Raw genomic sequence first — 17,120 nt, 5'->3', positions numbered from 1 at the left:
GGAAAAACCAATATAGTGAAAATGGCCATACTTCCAAATCTACTATATAGATTTAATGCAATGCTAATTGAAATTCCAACAATATACTTCACAGAACTAGAGAAAACAATCCAAAAATTCATCTGGAAGCAGAAGAAACCTAGAATAGCAAAAGCAATTCTAGGCAACAAAGACATGGCTGGGGGTATCACAATACCCAACTTGAAACTATACTACAAAGCTACTGTGATAAAAACAGTATGGTACTGGCAAAGAAACAGACCCAAAGATCAGTGGAACAGATTAGAAGATGCAGAAACAACTCCAGACATACTCAGCCACCTCATCTTTGACAAAGAAGCCAACCACCCTTATTGGAGGAAAGATAGCCTATTTAATAAATGGTGTTGGAAAAACTGGATTTCAATTTATCAGAGATTAAAACGAGACCCATACCTATCACCGTGCAGTAAACTAAGATCAAAGTGGATTAAAGATCTAAATATTAAGTCAGAATCACTGAACTTGCTGGAAGATAAGTTAGGTAGAACTCTTGGTGACATTGGCATAGGAAAAGACTTTATGAACAAACCTTCAGTAGCACAGGAGCTAGCACAAAGAATCAACAACTGGGATCTCATTGTATTAAAAAGCTTCTGCACTGCAAGAGAAACTACCAACAGAGCTAAAAGACAACCTACAATGTGGGAAGAAATATTTAGCAGCTGTAGCTCAGGCAAAGGTCTACTATCGAGAATATATAAAGAACTGAAAAAAATCAGATCCCCCAAATTCAAAGACCCAATTCAAAAATGGGCATCCGAAATAAACAGACATTTCTCAGACAAAGAAGTAAAAACAGCAAATAAATATATGAAAAAATGTTCAACATCACTGGTCATTCGAGAGATGCAAATGAAAACAACACTGAGATTCCATCTCACCCCAGAAAGAGTGGCTGCTATCAAGAGATCAACCAAGAACAAATGCTGGTGTCATTGTGGAGAGAAAGGAACCCTTCTCCATTGTTGGTGGGAGTGCAGACTGGTGCAACCACTGTGGAAATCAATATGGAGATACCTCAAAAAACTAGGATTAGACAAAAGGAAACCCTGCCTCAAAAAACAAACAAACAAACAAAAACTAGGATTAGAAGTCCCATTTGACCCAGCTATTCCTCTGCTGGGTATCTTCCCAAAAGAATTAAAAGAATCATACCACAGTGATACATGCTCACTCATGTTTATAGCAGCACAGTTTGTAATAGCTAAAACATGGAAACAGCCCAACTGCCCATCAACTGGAGACTGGATAAAGAAGATTTTTTTTTAATAAAATGGAGTACTACTCAGCCATAAAGAAGAAGAAACTAGAGACATTTATACCTAAGTGGATGCATATTGAGGCCATACTCTTAAGTGAAATAAATAGGACACACGTGTGAATACCGAATAGTTTCTCTGGTGTGAAAAATTAAAAGTGTAAATAAGGATAAAAATGTATAATTGATATTTTTTTTGAGGCATACACAGTCTTTATTGGGCTCAGACCAGGAGTCTGTGGGTCTTGAGGACCTTTGTGAACTTGATGATTTTCTTCTCCACGATCTTTTCGGCCTGTTTCTGTAGCCTCATAATCTGTTTCTAAAAATATGGAACCCTTCACGAATTTGCATGTCATCCTTGCGCAGGGGCCATGCTAATCTTCTCTGTATCTTTCCAATTTTAGTATATGTACTGCCGAAGCAAGCACTATAATTGATATTGAGAAATAGGAAACGGTCCAAAGGAGTAAGGGAAGTGGGAGGGGTAGAGGAAGAAAAGAAGGGAAAAGAAAAAATATGAGAAAAGGAAAAACTGGAAACAAAGTCTTTGTAAATATGGAAGGGTGGAAGGGGTGAAGGGAGGGCAGGGGAATGGGGAAAAAATAAGCACCAAGGCACATCATGTAAAGGTACAAGACCCCAATGAGGAATGTAACTGTATTGTATACCTAAAATGTACCAATAAACTTAATGGAAAAAAATATTTATGCATGTGGGAAACTGCAATATTGATCTTGCTCCAAAGCAGGCTATAAAGAGTTAACCCCACAATTGGTTTGTTTATAGAAATGAGTCTGACCGAGCCTACATGCACCTAAATCCCATTCCCACAACTAAAACCTTCTAACTAGAAGGGCAATGTTCTAATTACAACCATATATTTTGCCTATTCTGTTCCTAATTTGAGAATACTTTGTCTTGTCTTTTGTGAGCCTTGCTTACATTAATTTCCATAGAAACTGCGCGACTACCTAACTGTAGGGCTCTCCAGTGTATGCATCTTCTGGACCAAACAATATGGAACTTGTTTGTTGTTTATTCAAAACAACGGGTTTCAAAAAATGCTTCACAATTTAGATTAGGTCTAATAGACCAAATAATTGAAAAACACGGGGTAGGGAAATGCCAACCAGGACATCCATCATTGACATTTTCCCTATTACATTTAGTGGGTAGACATTTTATTGAAATTATACCAACAAGACAATAAAATGTTGTAAAGTGTATTGTTCAAAGAAAGATAATAATGCAAAAAGAATTTGGAAAGATACTAGATACTACTGTCCAGATTGTAATGTTGTGTTGTGTATTGAATGTTTTAAGATGTACCACACACAGAAAAATTACTGAATTTGATAAAATTGTCATTTTTATATTTCCTTTTATATTATCTTATAAAAATTCATGAAAAATATGCAGTATTGAATTACCCTGTATTTAAATAATTAGACTGGTAAGTGATTAAAACACTGAGATTCTATTTCACTCCAGAAATAATGGGTATCATCAACAAATCAACCAATAACAAATTTTGGCAAGGCTATGAGGTGAGGGAGAGAGGCAGAATCCTTCATTATTGGTAGGAGTGTAAACTGATACAGCCACTACAGAAATTAGTATGGAAATTCCTCAAACAACTACAAGTAGAAATTCTATTTGACCCAGCTATTCCTCTTCTAAGAGGCACCTTCTCCAAAGGGTTAAAGACATCATACTCCAGTGACACGTGCACACCCATGTTTATTGCAGCACAACTCATAATAGTTATATCTTGGAAGTGGCCTATATGCCCATTAATGGATGAATAGATGAAGAAAATGCGGTATTTATATATAATGGAGTACTATATACTCTGCCATAAAGAAGGATAAACGAGTCATTTCTAGATAAATAGATGCACCTCAGGACCATAATCTTAAGTGAAATAAATCAGACATACAAGTTTAAATATTGCATTATTTCTCTTATGTGAGAAACCTAAAGTTTAAAAAAGGAGCAAAATAAAAGATAGATATAAGAAATAGGGAGATCTTTTTTTTTTCTTCAAATGGGAAGGGGACCAGCATTGGAGGGAGGCCAGAGGGAAGGAAGAGAAAAGGGATTTTTAAAAAAATAGTTGAAGAAAAAATGGAAATGGAGCTTTTGCATAAGGAGAAGGGAAGAAGAGTTGGCAGGTTCAGGGAAGGAGTGAAGGGAAAGGGAACCAAAAAAAAATTAAGAGGTGTTATGATACTATTCATAGTAGATTCAAGAAAAATTAAATACCTAGGAATTAACCTAACCAAAGAAGTGAAGGGCCTTTACTAAGAATACTACAGTACACTGAAAAAAGGAGATTGAAAAGGACATCAGAAAATGGAGAGATATTCTCTGTTGCTGGAAGGGCAGAACCAATATTGTCAAGATGACCATTCTCACAGAACTCCTATACAGATTCAATGCAGTCCCAATCAAAATACCAACAGCATACTTTATAAAACTAGAGGAAACAATCCTAAAATTTATATGGAACCTGAAGAGATCCTGACTGGCAAAAGCAATTTGGGGCAACAAGAGCAAAGTAGGTGGCATGGCAATACCTGCCTTCAAGCCATACTGCAAAACACTTGTGATAAAAACTTCATGATACTGGAGCAAAAAAGATACATGAATCAGTGGCACAGAATAGAGTAAATAGAAACATCCCAGATACATTCAACTATTTGATCTTTGACAAAGGGGCTCAAAGTGTACGTTGGAGGAAAGGTAACCTACTCAACAAGTAGTGCTGGGAAAACTGGTTATTTGTTTGCATATGATTCAAACTGACTCCATATCTTTCACCATGTATTGAATTAAAATAAAAATGGATCAAAGTTCTAAACATTAAAACAAAAACATTAAATTTACTAAAAGATAAAATAGGTAAACCACTTGAAGATATAGATATAGGAAAGGATTTTCTAAACAGAAACTGAATTGCACGAGAAATAACAGCAAGAATCAACAAATGGTCACCACCTGCTGTGCAAGTGCAAGGACTGGAGTTCGATCCCCGGTACCAAAAAAAAAAAAAAAAAAAAAAGAATCAACAAATGAGATTATATCACTAAAAGGCTTCGTACAGCAAAAGAATAAGTAGAGTGAAGAGACAACCTACAGAATGGGAAAAATTTTTTGCCAGCTACTTGTGAGAGGACTAATATCTAGAATATATAAAGAACCCCCCAAAATTTGACCACCTAAAATTAAAGGCCAACTCAAGAAATGAGCAAGAGAAATGAACAGACACTTCATAGAGGAAGAAGTACAAATGGCCAACAAATACATGAAAAAATGTTCAACATCTCTGGTCAGTACAGAGATGTAAGTTAAAACAATGCTAAGATTCCATCTTACTCCAGAAAGAATGGCAATCATTAAGAAATAAAAACAATAACAAATGCTGGAGGGGCTGTGGTGAAAAAGGAACCCATCTACATTGTTGATAGGAATGTTAACTAATACAACCATTATGGAAATTAGTATAGAGATTTCTCAAAGAACTAAAATTTGAAATTTCATATGATCCAGCTATCTCCCTTCTAAGTATCTTCCCTAAAGAGCTTAAGACATCATAATATAGCAATACATGCATACCAATGTTTATAGCAGCACAATTTATAGCTAAATCCTGGAAATAACCTGTATACCCATCAACAGATGATTGAATAAAGAAATTGTGGTATCTATATAAAATGAAATATTACTTGGCTATAAAGAAGGACAAATTTGAGACATTTGTAGAAAAACACATGCACCTAGAAAATATAATGCTGAGTGAAATAAATCAGACACACAAACTTAAATACCATATGGTATCTCTCATCTGAGTAAGGCAAAGTATAAATTAAGAGAATAACAAAGGAAGGATAGATCAAGACGGGGATGGATCTCTTGAAGATGGGAAGTGGTCCAAACAGTGAGAGTGGAGGGGATGGGGAAATAGGTAGAGTGAAGATATGCCAAGTGCAAGGTCCTAAGAACCTCAGCGAATGTGGACATTATATGCCATAAACATGAATTGAGATTAATGATATCAATAAGAATGTAAAGGGGAAAGGGAAAACTAGAAGAGTCTGAGGGAGGGGAAGGAAGGGGATTAAAAAAAGAAATAAGTTGTATTATGTACATCTACCAACCCCACAAGATGATTGTAAAATGCATGTACTACAAACATGTACTAATAAAATGAAATTTAAAAAGGAGGTGTTATGTAAGGTATAAACTCCCCACACAAATATAATAATTATGTACTGCAAACATATACTAATAAAATTAATATCTTTTATTTGTTTAGAATTTTAAAAATTTAAATATGTAACTAGTCCTTGATTGTTATAGAAAGAGAAGCAATGATGATAAACACAATAGGGATAAATCTAAAGTATTATAAATCCTATATATGGTTATACTACCATAAATATTTTGTTGTGAACACATGATAATTTGAATAACTAGCATCTTATGTCTATATTTATCAAACTAGTGAGCTAGCATATGAATTTTTCAACCTAATTTTACAGCGTGGTCTTGTAAATACAAGTTTACACACACACACACACACACACATACACACTATGTATTATATACATATACTATATGTAATGTATTATATTTCTATCTCTATACTTAAATGACATTAATGAAAAAGAGATGATAATTCAAGACAACCTGAAAAACTCTGAACTAGAATCCATTATACAGGTAAATTTGATCATCATGTTTCAAAAAATATGCCTAATATTTTAACAAGTAGCCAAACTAATGATATGTTCACAGTAAAATTTGAGCCAAATAGCCATAATTTTGTAATTCTAAAATAATTAGACAAGTTACCTTTACTTAATATTTTGGTTAAATGTTAATACCCTAAGTCATTTGTATACTTTGTATTTAGTTATTCGATCAGATGTTTAAATATTATTGAGGACATTGTAGGCAAGAGGTCTATAGTTTTAACCAAATAAGCACGTTACATGCCCATACAGAGCCTTAAAAACTAAGGCCTTGTAGATTCAAATGTATATGTAAATTAATGTCTAGTTAAAAATTGTGATTAGAAAAATAGTATGCTTTTTAATTATGAATAAAATCTAGACTAGAAATTTAGTGGTCAGGGCAGGCTTAGACACAACATAGAGAGAAGAAGTGTTGTTTGGTTGCTCAATATTCTAATTCTCATCTGAAACCATTGAGGAAGGTTTTATTATCAATTTCAGATTCAAAATATGAGACTCAGAGAAGTTAGATAAATATACTTTTTATGTTACCATACAAAAATTTTACATGACCATAAAATCCATCTGTGGTGTGGGAGAGTATTTTAAAGTTTATGCTTTGGTTATTACTGCTTACCCGTCTAGGGCAATTCCTGTCCACTGAAGCTTGCAAAATTCTGTAGTAGCCTGCCATGATCCCTGGAGATTAAAATCATCAGGTGTCCATAATTAGTAGCAACAAGTTCCATTCCATTTTCTTTCTTTCTTTCTTTTTTTTTTTTTTTTGGTACCGGGGATCGAACTCAGGTCCTTGCACTTGCACAGCAACCCATTTTCTTTTTCTAAGTTTTATTTATTTGTTTTTGACACAACTCAAATTTACATTTTAACAAGATATAGAACTGTTGACTTTTTTTTTTTTGGTACTGGGGATCGAACTCAGGACCTTGCACTTGTGAGGCAGGTGCTGGAACCACTGAGCTAAATCTCCGGCCCTAGAACTGTTGACTTTAAGACAAATTTTAGAATACCTAGAGCAATGGGTAGGTGAGTATGCTTTAGGACCTTTCACAAACGTGATCTGGGGCAATTGAGGTTTGGGGATAAATTGAAAAGCTAAGAGTCCGAGGTCATCAGTGATGTCAAATGCCTACACAGGGTAACTGCTATGTGAAACAGTCATATGCTTTTAACAGTCAAGACAATGGAAATCCTGGGGCATGAGAAAAAAATAAAAGAGCCTGAGGCCTGTACCTGATTGGCTGTTAATATCCTTTAGGTTTAGAGTTGAGCCTTATAGTACGTATGCTCAGGACTACAGTCTTCCTCAGAAAATTGTCCTGTCTCTGCTTTAACACAGACAGTTTTCTAGATGATGAAGTCCTGATGGTTTACTCTATATTAACAGCATCATCATGGTATATTTATCTTACATAAATTTCAAAACAGGTATTTTAAATTTCCAACACTATCATAAACCTGATCAACAGTCTGTTCAATTGAATAATATATATCTCATTGAATCCCGATGAAACAGAATGACTAGATGTACAGGACTGTTGATTGTAAACCATCTGCAATTGGAAGAAACTATTCTACCAGGAGTGGTCTTGAAAATGGTAGCCGTGGACAGCACCAGAGGACTTTGTCCTCATCCCTTCCTAGAGTTAGGCAGAATGAGAAGGATCCATGGACAGTAACTCAGTAACTTTGGCCAGAACTCTCTTCCCTAAAATAGTCTTTACATGTTAGAATTGTGGCAAGTCCTGCTGCCATCTTAAGGATCATCATGGTTAATTATTGGACACCAAACTCATTGCATTGGCTTATATGCAGTGAACATAACTTTCTCTAATTCTATCATTAAAGCCTGGGAATATGTCTTAGACACCCTCTAATCATTCTTATTCATCAAAGGCAAGGGACAAAGTGATTCTGACAAGAATAGACCTTGAGAATTGGTAGACCATTTACTTGATATAGCATTCAAGGAAATTTAAGATAAGCTGGTAGAATTCAGGGTGTCTCCGTAATTATGGATCTGGACCAGTTGGGTGTTAAAAGCAACAAATTTTTCTCAGGCTATCTTTAAAGTGGACATTATAAACCTTCAAATACAAGTTACTTTTCTTTTCAGAGGGAGCCTGGCAACTATTGCTAAGGTGACACACATTTATAAGGAACTGGTGTAAAAGATCCTGGCAGGTATTGTTCTTGGCAATCAGCTTGTCTACTATCCTGAAATTACTTTCAAGGTAGTTCATAGACAGGTTTACAGTTATTTCATGGCTTGCTGTTCAATAGTGCCTCCCCAGTCTGAATTTTGCTCAATTATTTTATCTTACCAATGGGGCTTAATTTATTGGTACTATTAGACATGGATACAAAATTAGAGGATGGATTGAAGTAGGTGTTTTCTTGCTACACAAAGTAGACATGTCAGATTAAATCTGCTATATTTTAAAGCTCAAATCTGTTACTTTGCATTAAGCAGGAACCAATCCTATGTAATTTAGTTCTCATACCTAATCCATTGCCTAATGTGTAGCAAGCACTCAATGAACATTTGCTTATTGACAAGTTGTTCCAAAGTTCATTGGCTGCCTGTTGTGCACTAGGCTTCATGTTCTGCACATAGTCAGGCCTCCACATTCTGTGGATGAATGAATGAATGACTGCACTCAATGATCATTACTATCAATGGAAAAAATAAATGCAAACAAACTAAACAAAAGTTTAGTTAAAACACTCAGAAGGAAAAGACTAATTCTTTTAAAGTAATAATGATAAACACCATGGAGATTACAGTGGTACCCCAGTTCAGGAATGCTTTTGTTTATGAACAATTTGGTTCTCAAACAGAAGTACTTGGTAAAATTTTGTTTTTGTTTGTGAACTCTGCATCAGTGACAAACACAACTGTGCATGGCCATTTTTTCCAGAATTGTGGAATGAATTAAGTTCATGAACTGAAATACCTCTGTTGTATTTCTGTATCCCCACAAATGGTCTTACCAACTGCAGTGCTGAACTTGAGTGTAAATGTCAATTGTCACTTCAATGTGACACCGGGCTAAAGGAAATATTTGATATTAGGGGTTATAAATCTTAATTTCCCCCAGGATCATGGGAAGTTGAAAAGATTTTGTGTTTTCAATCACAAAGCTCTATAGTCTCAAGTCTGAGCTTCAGCAGAGCCTTCCCACTGCTCACAATGGTGGTTTCCTTCTCCATAGAATAATGCAAACTGTTAAAAGGGAGAGGGATGGGGCAAGGGAGAGGTAGGAGCAGAAAGGAAGGAGAGAGGGAGTAAGGCTGGGGGAGGAGAGAGTTGATAGTGCCAAACAACAGTAAGATAACACTTATGAGTAGAACACAAGACACATACAATAGAAAACAATACAGAAAGGTATTTCCAGAAATCCTTTCATAGTGAATCCTGGAATTCTCTAAATGAACAGTGGCAAAATGTTATGCAGGATTTGAAAAAACTGAAACAAATGTAGATTATGTGAAAAGAGGCTCAATGACTTCTGAATCTAAAGTCTATTCTAAAACTATATGTGTAAAACTATAGCAACTATGTTAAAATATACATAACTCTGTGTAGTGATACATTGAAGGAAAATGCAAACACTTATTGATAGTATTTTCTTTAGGATGGAGAGACCCTGACTTTTTTTCTGTACTGGGGGATTGAACACTGACCTTTGCACAGACTGCTTCTCTAGCCTTTTTAAATTTTTTATTTTGAGATAGGGTCTCACTAAATCACTAAGCTGCCCAGGTGGGGCTTAACTTTGCAGTCTTCCTGACTCAGTCTCCTGGAGTGCTAGGGTTATGTGCATGTTTCTCCACACCCAACTTTTTAAGAGCCGTTTTCAACAATGATCACATTTACCTGAGGTTTATAATTAAAAAAAATGCAGTTGACATTTAGCAAAGAAGCCTTTCAGGGGAACACATCCCCCTCATGATGGCATTAAGGAGACAGAAGAGGATTTGTTTATTTAGCAGTGTATATTTTGTTATAGATGTAGAGAAATGCCTTAGCCCCTGAATGTAGTGCACTTCTCTGTATCTGATCTGTATGTTTAATACCAAAGTGTTTTCTGATAGTGTTCTGAAATAGTTGTAGTCTTGCCTGGTTCAAGGTCACACAGTTCAATCTTGGGGCCATGTCTCAGTGGAGGGAAGCTAAAGGGCAGGCAGAGAGCTAACTGCTCATGGAAGCCCCATATTGTGTAGGCACAGAGGGAGCTCAGTCAGTATCAGGAACTGGCTCATGTGCACTACAGACAAGGTATTTGGGGACAAACTCTTCCAGCTAGAGTATTAGTCAGTATTAGAGATACTCTGGGATACAGGTCTACCTAAAGTCATCATTCTTGAAAGGGACAGATTAAGTTCTTATGATATAAATGAGATATTGATAAAAACTTTCCATTTATGCTTTCAGATGTAAATTGGCCCTTTTATGTTACATTACACAACACTCTAGAATCTTAACTTCTTTCTAGCCAGAACAAAATTCAAACTTCCTTCTTTGAGCAAAATTTTGGGTCTCTCTGAAACATGTTTTTGCATTGGAGTCTTTCTTTTTTTTGGTACCAGGGATCAAACTCGGGAGCTTGCTCTTGCAAGGCAGGCGGTGCCACCACTGAGCTAAATCCCCAGCCCTTAAAAGGGAGTCTTAATCATGTTGTTCAACAAAGCTAAATGTGGAGCCGGACATATAGTGGAACCCTATTACATGTTTGTTAAATAAATAAATAAATAAATAAATACATACATAATGACTTCCTTCCTGTCTTTCTGGCAGCAGCACCTCAGGCTCCTTCCTCCACACTGTGTCTAAAGTACCTTGGTGGCTTTACCATAGGTGGGGAGACTGTCATGCTCTACAAAGGCCCCTTCTCAGGGGAGGGCAAACTTCACTCCTTGGTTACTCATCTCACTTGGTGTTCTGGATCTTTCTCTTCACATTAGATTTCTGTTTACTGCACGGCCTTTAGGTATGATACTGTGGAGTATTTCTGTGGTTCAAGCACCTGCCCTCCTTTTTTCCCTGGAGGGGACATTAGTACAATTTCATTTCTGAAGCAACTGACACCTCAAATTCTGCCTTAAGTCACCTTAACCCAATTTAAAGCTTTCTTGTCCTTGTAGCTTTTATAGATTACCTGCATATGTCTTGCCTAACCATCAAATCTAATAAGAGCAGACAGTCTTGTATCTCTGATGGTTCCTGTGTAATCATCCCACATCCATGTGTCATCCAACATAGAACCTTTTTTCAGGTTAGGAAAGTGAAATTCATGAGCTTAAAAATAGAGGACATCCTCAGGAGAACTGCAGCCATGCCAGAGTTATTCTCTCTTCAAAAAGGGACTGCGGAAAAACTGTCTTTGTGGTTGGAGCAACACGATATGTGTTGTTGACTCCCTTGGAGGTGATGTCTAAGACCACTAGTCCATCTGGCACCAATATAGAACTCTTGACCACACATTAGCACATTTCCTGAGCTGAAAATTGCCCTTTGGCTGAACTCTCCAAGCACCATGCTTGCTGCTGTGCCTTTGGACTGTGAACTGTCACATCAGCACTTTCTGCTGTTATCTCACTGGCTTCCTTTGTTTCGGATGCCACAGTGCAGTCCTGATAAGTGAAAAATTCAGGAAGAACAAGCAAAAAGATAAAAAAACATGCTGGAAGTCACCATTAGGATATAACCCTCCAATAAGAGGACTTTTCAAGTTTTCAAAAGATACTATGTGTGGATATTGTATCATCTCTTGCCAGAATATAGCTGACTCTAAATTAAGATAATACAAAAACAAGACTGCCTAATTTCTATTATGTGTCTTCCAGAACATACAGCAGTTCAAACTTCTCATTAATAAGTTAAACTTATAACATATAGTAGATTTATAGGATCATTTGAATAATAAGGATGATAATGATGATGATGTTCTTAGCCAAATGTTGTACATATATCTCCTTCTTTAATATGTCCTTCAATAAATCTCTCCTTCAAAGAGGCCTATAAGAATTGGTATCCTCAGTTTTACAGATGACAAAACTGAAACTTTGAGAAGTGACTTCCCTGAATTCACACAGCTAAGTGGAAGGAAACATATGCTGTAATTGCAGATCTTAAATGGGCCAATTGGTGTTTTATCAGGGAAGCAGAGTAACTATAAGTGATATGAAATACATAGTTGATTACAGGAGCTAGGGAAGTTCAAGAAAGGCTATTGCATCTGTATCTCTAGTGGTGGGCTTGAAGTGGCTGCTGGCTAGCAATGGGAATGTATTATAAAAATATAGAGGTCTCTTATACATTTTGGGCCTCAACAGACGCCTGGAATCAGCAACTGGCAGGTTGTCAGAACCTAGGTGTGGGTTCGTCCTTGCTCTCACTGCATCTGTTGCGCCTTCTCTTTCTGGAGAGTGAGTTTATTTTTTGTTTCTTTGTGCATATGGTGGAAGATGACAGGTGTAGCTATCAAATGTATAGATCTTTCATCAAGTAACTACCAGAGATTGCCTTAGAGCTGTGCATTCTAATTTCAGATTCCAGGGAGCCAGAGTCTCATTAACCAAAATTGAATGAAGTGTCCAATCAGCTGTGACTAGGGAGGAGTAGACTGAAGACAAAGGGGTCACGGGTGGGGAACTACCTCCGAAAGCATGGTGCTACCAGTATTGTCCTAGGTCCATAGACAGGGTGAGTGGCAGGAGTATTGATGGAAACAGAAAATGATTAGGACACTATTGCACCTTCCCATTTCTGTGGTTGTGGTGCAAGTGGAGAACAGTGGTCAGATTTGTGGTATTTCTGAGAGTTGATTTAACAGTCTTTGCTGCTTGCTTTTGCAGCAGTGTTCTCTTGAGACCAAGTGGGCAAAAGGGCTGAGATTTTATTCTTTAAATCAATGTATTCGTTTCCAACTGGATGTTAAAACTACCACGGAAGGGTTATTTTTTACCTGGATTTTCTGATAATTTTAGAAATGTTGTAGAGATATGACCCAATTTCTACTTCTTCAATTCGTTAAAAAGGAAATTGAAGATCAGAGCCATTAAGGGATTAGTAAATCTTTCTTTATAATCTAATTATATTTAAACAAAATCCATTTCTGTCATCCAAATTGCATAGATCCTTTTGAATGATCAGACTGTATCTGACAGATTGGGTTAATCTTCAGTTTTTCAAGTGAATTAGGATTAGGCTAATTTATCCTCATTATATCTTAAAATAACACATTTCTTCACCAAAAAGAACATGCATTTAAGTTGATAGTCTCTTGGTTCTGATCCTGCAGATGTCTCCAGTTTGAACATATGGTGATTGTACTTACCACCTGTGCTGAAATTTTTGCAAACACTGGGGATTTGAGACCAAATGTCAACCCCAAGTTTGATATTTATTGGCTTTAGTAACTTTTTCTCATAACCTTCTCTCAACCTTAAAACAGTTTGAGATTATTATGTTTGTCTGAGTGTCAGTAAAAGTGTCATTACATTGTGGTGGAGAACAGTGTTTGAACAATTGTGGTGACTTGTTTCAATTCTAGAATATTATACTTTTCTTTGTCATCTTGGGGTTTCTAAGGCACTGATTCCTCTCCTTATTATATTGTAATAAATTTTTTGTTATTTTTATTTTTATTATTTCATCATCTTATATGAGTTTAGAGTCATTTACAAAAAGAACAAGAATAAAAGAGTTTGCTTAGGCTCCAACATATTTAACTTTTAGTACTGAAATACTTTTATGCTGTTCTTATTTTATTGCACATATTAATATTTATGTATAGTTAAATTCTCTTCTAATATTTTCCAAGAGACCAAGCTTTAATAGTATAGGCAGAACAATGTGAAATGTATCATACAGTGGATGTTGAGACAATTTACAATAGTTAGCCTGCAGGTAAGGCGTTTCTTAGCATAATACATTTAAAAAAATGTATGTCCTCTTATTCCACAGACTGGAAATAACTCACCAAGCATGATTGGAAAAAATGATTATAAGTTTTAAAGGGGAGGGCAGAATAGAATTAATAGAATCAAGGGTGGAAGTGGAATACATTGACTTGTTTATGCACTAATTTTGGTCAGATGTTAAAAAAATTTATACCTGATAAAAGTGGTATGTGTAGATATTTTCCAATTAGTGAATTTCTTTTTGTTCTTTTTTCATAAATGTTGAATGTGACTCACAGCATATTAAGCAGCTTGTCCAAGGTCATTTATTGGAGTGAACTACTGGAAGAACTAATGGAAAGAACAAAGTGTTACCTCTTAATCTGAATCTGCCGTAACTATTGGTACCATCATAGGCAAATAACTTGTATCATCTCCCAAACTGGGATAATAAAATCTACCAATATAATGGGGAAAATGTATGACTCACATGAAGACACTTGAAACAATTTAATGAGAAGGCAAACAATAGTCTGATAATTTTGGATTCTAGTTCTAGAGCTCACTTGCCATTGTTTTAAAACAGAACCTAAAGCAAGAGAAAGTGTCTAGTTGTGGTCAGCCAATATGTGATTATAAAAGAAGGCTATTGAAAGCATAAGAAAAATTATGGAAAAGAGCGGAGGCTATGTAGAAAAAAGCCAACCCTGGGAAGAGCAGAGGATGATGTGAAGGATGCCAAGTGTGAGGGAACTGCCCTTTCTTTGCAGTGTGGTCACAGGATGATGGTGCCCTTGTGCCACTGAATCTGTGCAGCTCTGCTTTAGTTTCGGCTTTTCTTTCTCAATTTCCTTCTCAAGCAAGCCACACACATCCTGGTGAAGCTTTGTGTTCACTGGTCGGTTAGAGTTCAGCCTTCGTATCTTATTGCCAGCATATGGTCTATGTGAGTAACCCTTCTATTATTTGCACAGCTGTTGAGTAATATTACATTAAAACGTTACATGCACAATTATGTTCAATTATATAGAATGAATCTATTTTACCTAATGCTTATTCTCCAGGGCTTGTGCATCTTTAGTTACAGGAAGTTTAGTACAGAGTGGCAGATGGTACAACACAGTTTGTCAGCTAATAAATTTAAATGTCATGGTATGCTTCATTTTTTAGAATATATCTCTATATATTTTAGTCAAACACCTGAGCTCACTTTTCAAATAGAAGAACAACTGTATTAAACTTCATGCATCCATATCCTCCATTGGTGTGGTGATGTGACTTTCTTTGGTTATAACATCATAACATTTTCTCCATTGTACTTTGGCCTATTGCTCTTCCCCAGGGACACCACCTGTGACAGAGGCACTTCTGTGACATTGCTCTCTGTCCTTTCTCTGATACTGCTTTTCCAGGTTCCTTCTCTTGCCAGATGATAGTGACACTGCTACCACATGTCTCTCCCTCAGCCCAGTTTCCCTGCCCTGGCTGAGCTGGCCGTGGACTGCCCTTTACCCCTACTGCAGTTCTGCCAGCAAACCCTTTGGTGGTGTACCAATAACATTGTTATATTTAATTTACATCTTGTCCCTTTTGAAATATTCTTTCTAGTCTTTGGGTTCAGGCTTTGGTTGAGGTAGGCAGGTGTTTGTATTCAACATGTAAACTAAAGGATAAGTGAAGCTGTCCTCCAGTTCTTCCCTATGACTGCCCTCAATGGAAATATTTCTCACTTTCAGGCTGCCTTGCTGGGAACTTGGAATTCTTTGTTTTTAGTGCCATCTCTTCTAAAACTTTCTGGCCAGTGGGATTCATACTGAGATGAAGATTCTCCTTTTACGTGGATGTGAAGGCCTCCACAAAAGCATCATACTTTTAAAATTATCTTGCTTCCTGCCTTCAGACTTGGCAAATTCTGCCCATTTGTGACCAGAAGGATGCAAGCCTTTCACACTCATATTGCTGTGGAAGTACAACAGAGGAGCCCCGAAGCGCTCAGGTTGGCACTGTGGTCAGACATGTATCTGAGCCCTCAGCTGCATGGGGCAGTCTGCTCACCACCACAGACTGAACTGTTTTCTCTCCACCTGCACTTAACAGCTTCTTGGTGAGGACCTCTTTATGTGAAGACCTCACTCCAGATTTATTTTACTTTATTTCAAGTGTATCACCTGCTCTGATTGATGGATTATACATGAAGTTCCATTGGTAGGGGCAGATTTTAGGGGCAGGAGTCTGAGAGCAAAGTCTTATTTCTCTCATATGTTAATTGTCTAACCATGGCCACCTTTTTGCACACATTTCCCCACTTGTAAAATGAAGATAATCAAATCTACCTCAAAGAAATACTGTGGAAATGAAAGGAGATAAAGCATTTAAAGCATTTACCATGATGTCAGACAGAATACAAACAGTAGGTATTGTTATAATAGGGATGAAACTAATTGGGAGTAAGAATTTATTCACTAAATTTATATATTATTCTAATAATGATAGCTAACATTTATTGAGCAAGTATATGCCCTCCCTACTCATATAATGCTTACCTTCTGTGGAATTTACATTCTAAAATCTCTGTCATCATCCCAGAGTTCATGGAGTCATCCCATGCTGCCTGACATATGCTTTGAGATGACCAACTTCTCCTAGACCAGCAAACTCTTGTTTTTGTGAGTGTTCATGGTGAAATATTTTTGGAGAATCTCAATGTGGATTTCCTTAATGCTGTCAGGCAATTCTCCAAAAATTTCCAGTTTCTAGGACTTCTTATTACCCTTGGAAATGCCATGAGAATTATTTTTTTCAGGAGACTGGGGTCATCACTAGCTGATAGTTGCCTCAGCTGCTTGTGAACCGACACTGATTAAACAAAAACTTAATTTTCAAACTTACCAATTTTTCTAAAGGAAGGCAATTCATTTCTTGTTCTTGGCTAGGGGCTTGGGAGGATAATAACCTGTTTTTGTTATTATTCTCAGCCTTTTCTTGCTTTATGGTTTTAGTGCTAGTTTGAATAAAACTTCTAGCTGCTTCTTTGTTTCCTTTGGTGAAAACTCACTTTTTTTCCTGGGTAGGAAAACCATAAAATAATGGCATTAGAGAGAGGCTTTAAGACCTGAAGAATAGCCAGAAAGAGGGGCCCCACTTTATGA

General features: G+C 36.6%; 1 long non-coding RNA gene and 1 other non-coding gene across 2 annotated transcripts in view; one reads left to right on the top strand and one right to left on the bottom strand.

The window, feature by feature from the left end:
• LOC110347743 (uncharacterized) overlaps window positions 1-17,120 on the top strand; it is a 185,241-nt gene that overhangs the window by 140,426 nt on the left and 27,695 nt on the right. The gene's annotated exons all lie outside the window — the stretch shown is intronic.
• On the bottom strand, window positions 1,625-1,731 carry LOC147825869 (U6 spliceosomal RNA). The gene has a single exon (XR_015440193.1). It is a non-coding gene; the product is annotated as a U6 spliceosomal RNA (small nuclear RNA).

This window comes from Heterocephalus glaber, unplaced genomic scaffold (assembly GCF_053883595.1).
Source record: "Heterocephalus glaber isolate CG9 unplaced genomic scaffold, H.glaber_assembly_v1.0 deba00001481, whole genome shotgun sequence".
Classification (NCBI taxonomy): domain Eukaryota; kingdom Metazoa; phylum Chordata; class Mammalia; order Rodentia; family Bathyergidae; genus Heterocephalus; species Heterocephalus glaber.
The sequence above is the reverse complement of the archived record's forward strand: the minus strand, read 5'-3'. Positions and strand labels throughout refer to the sequence as shown.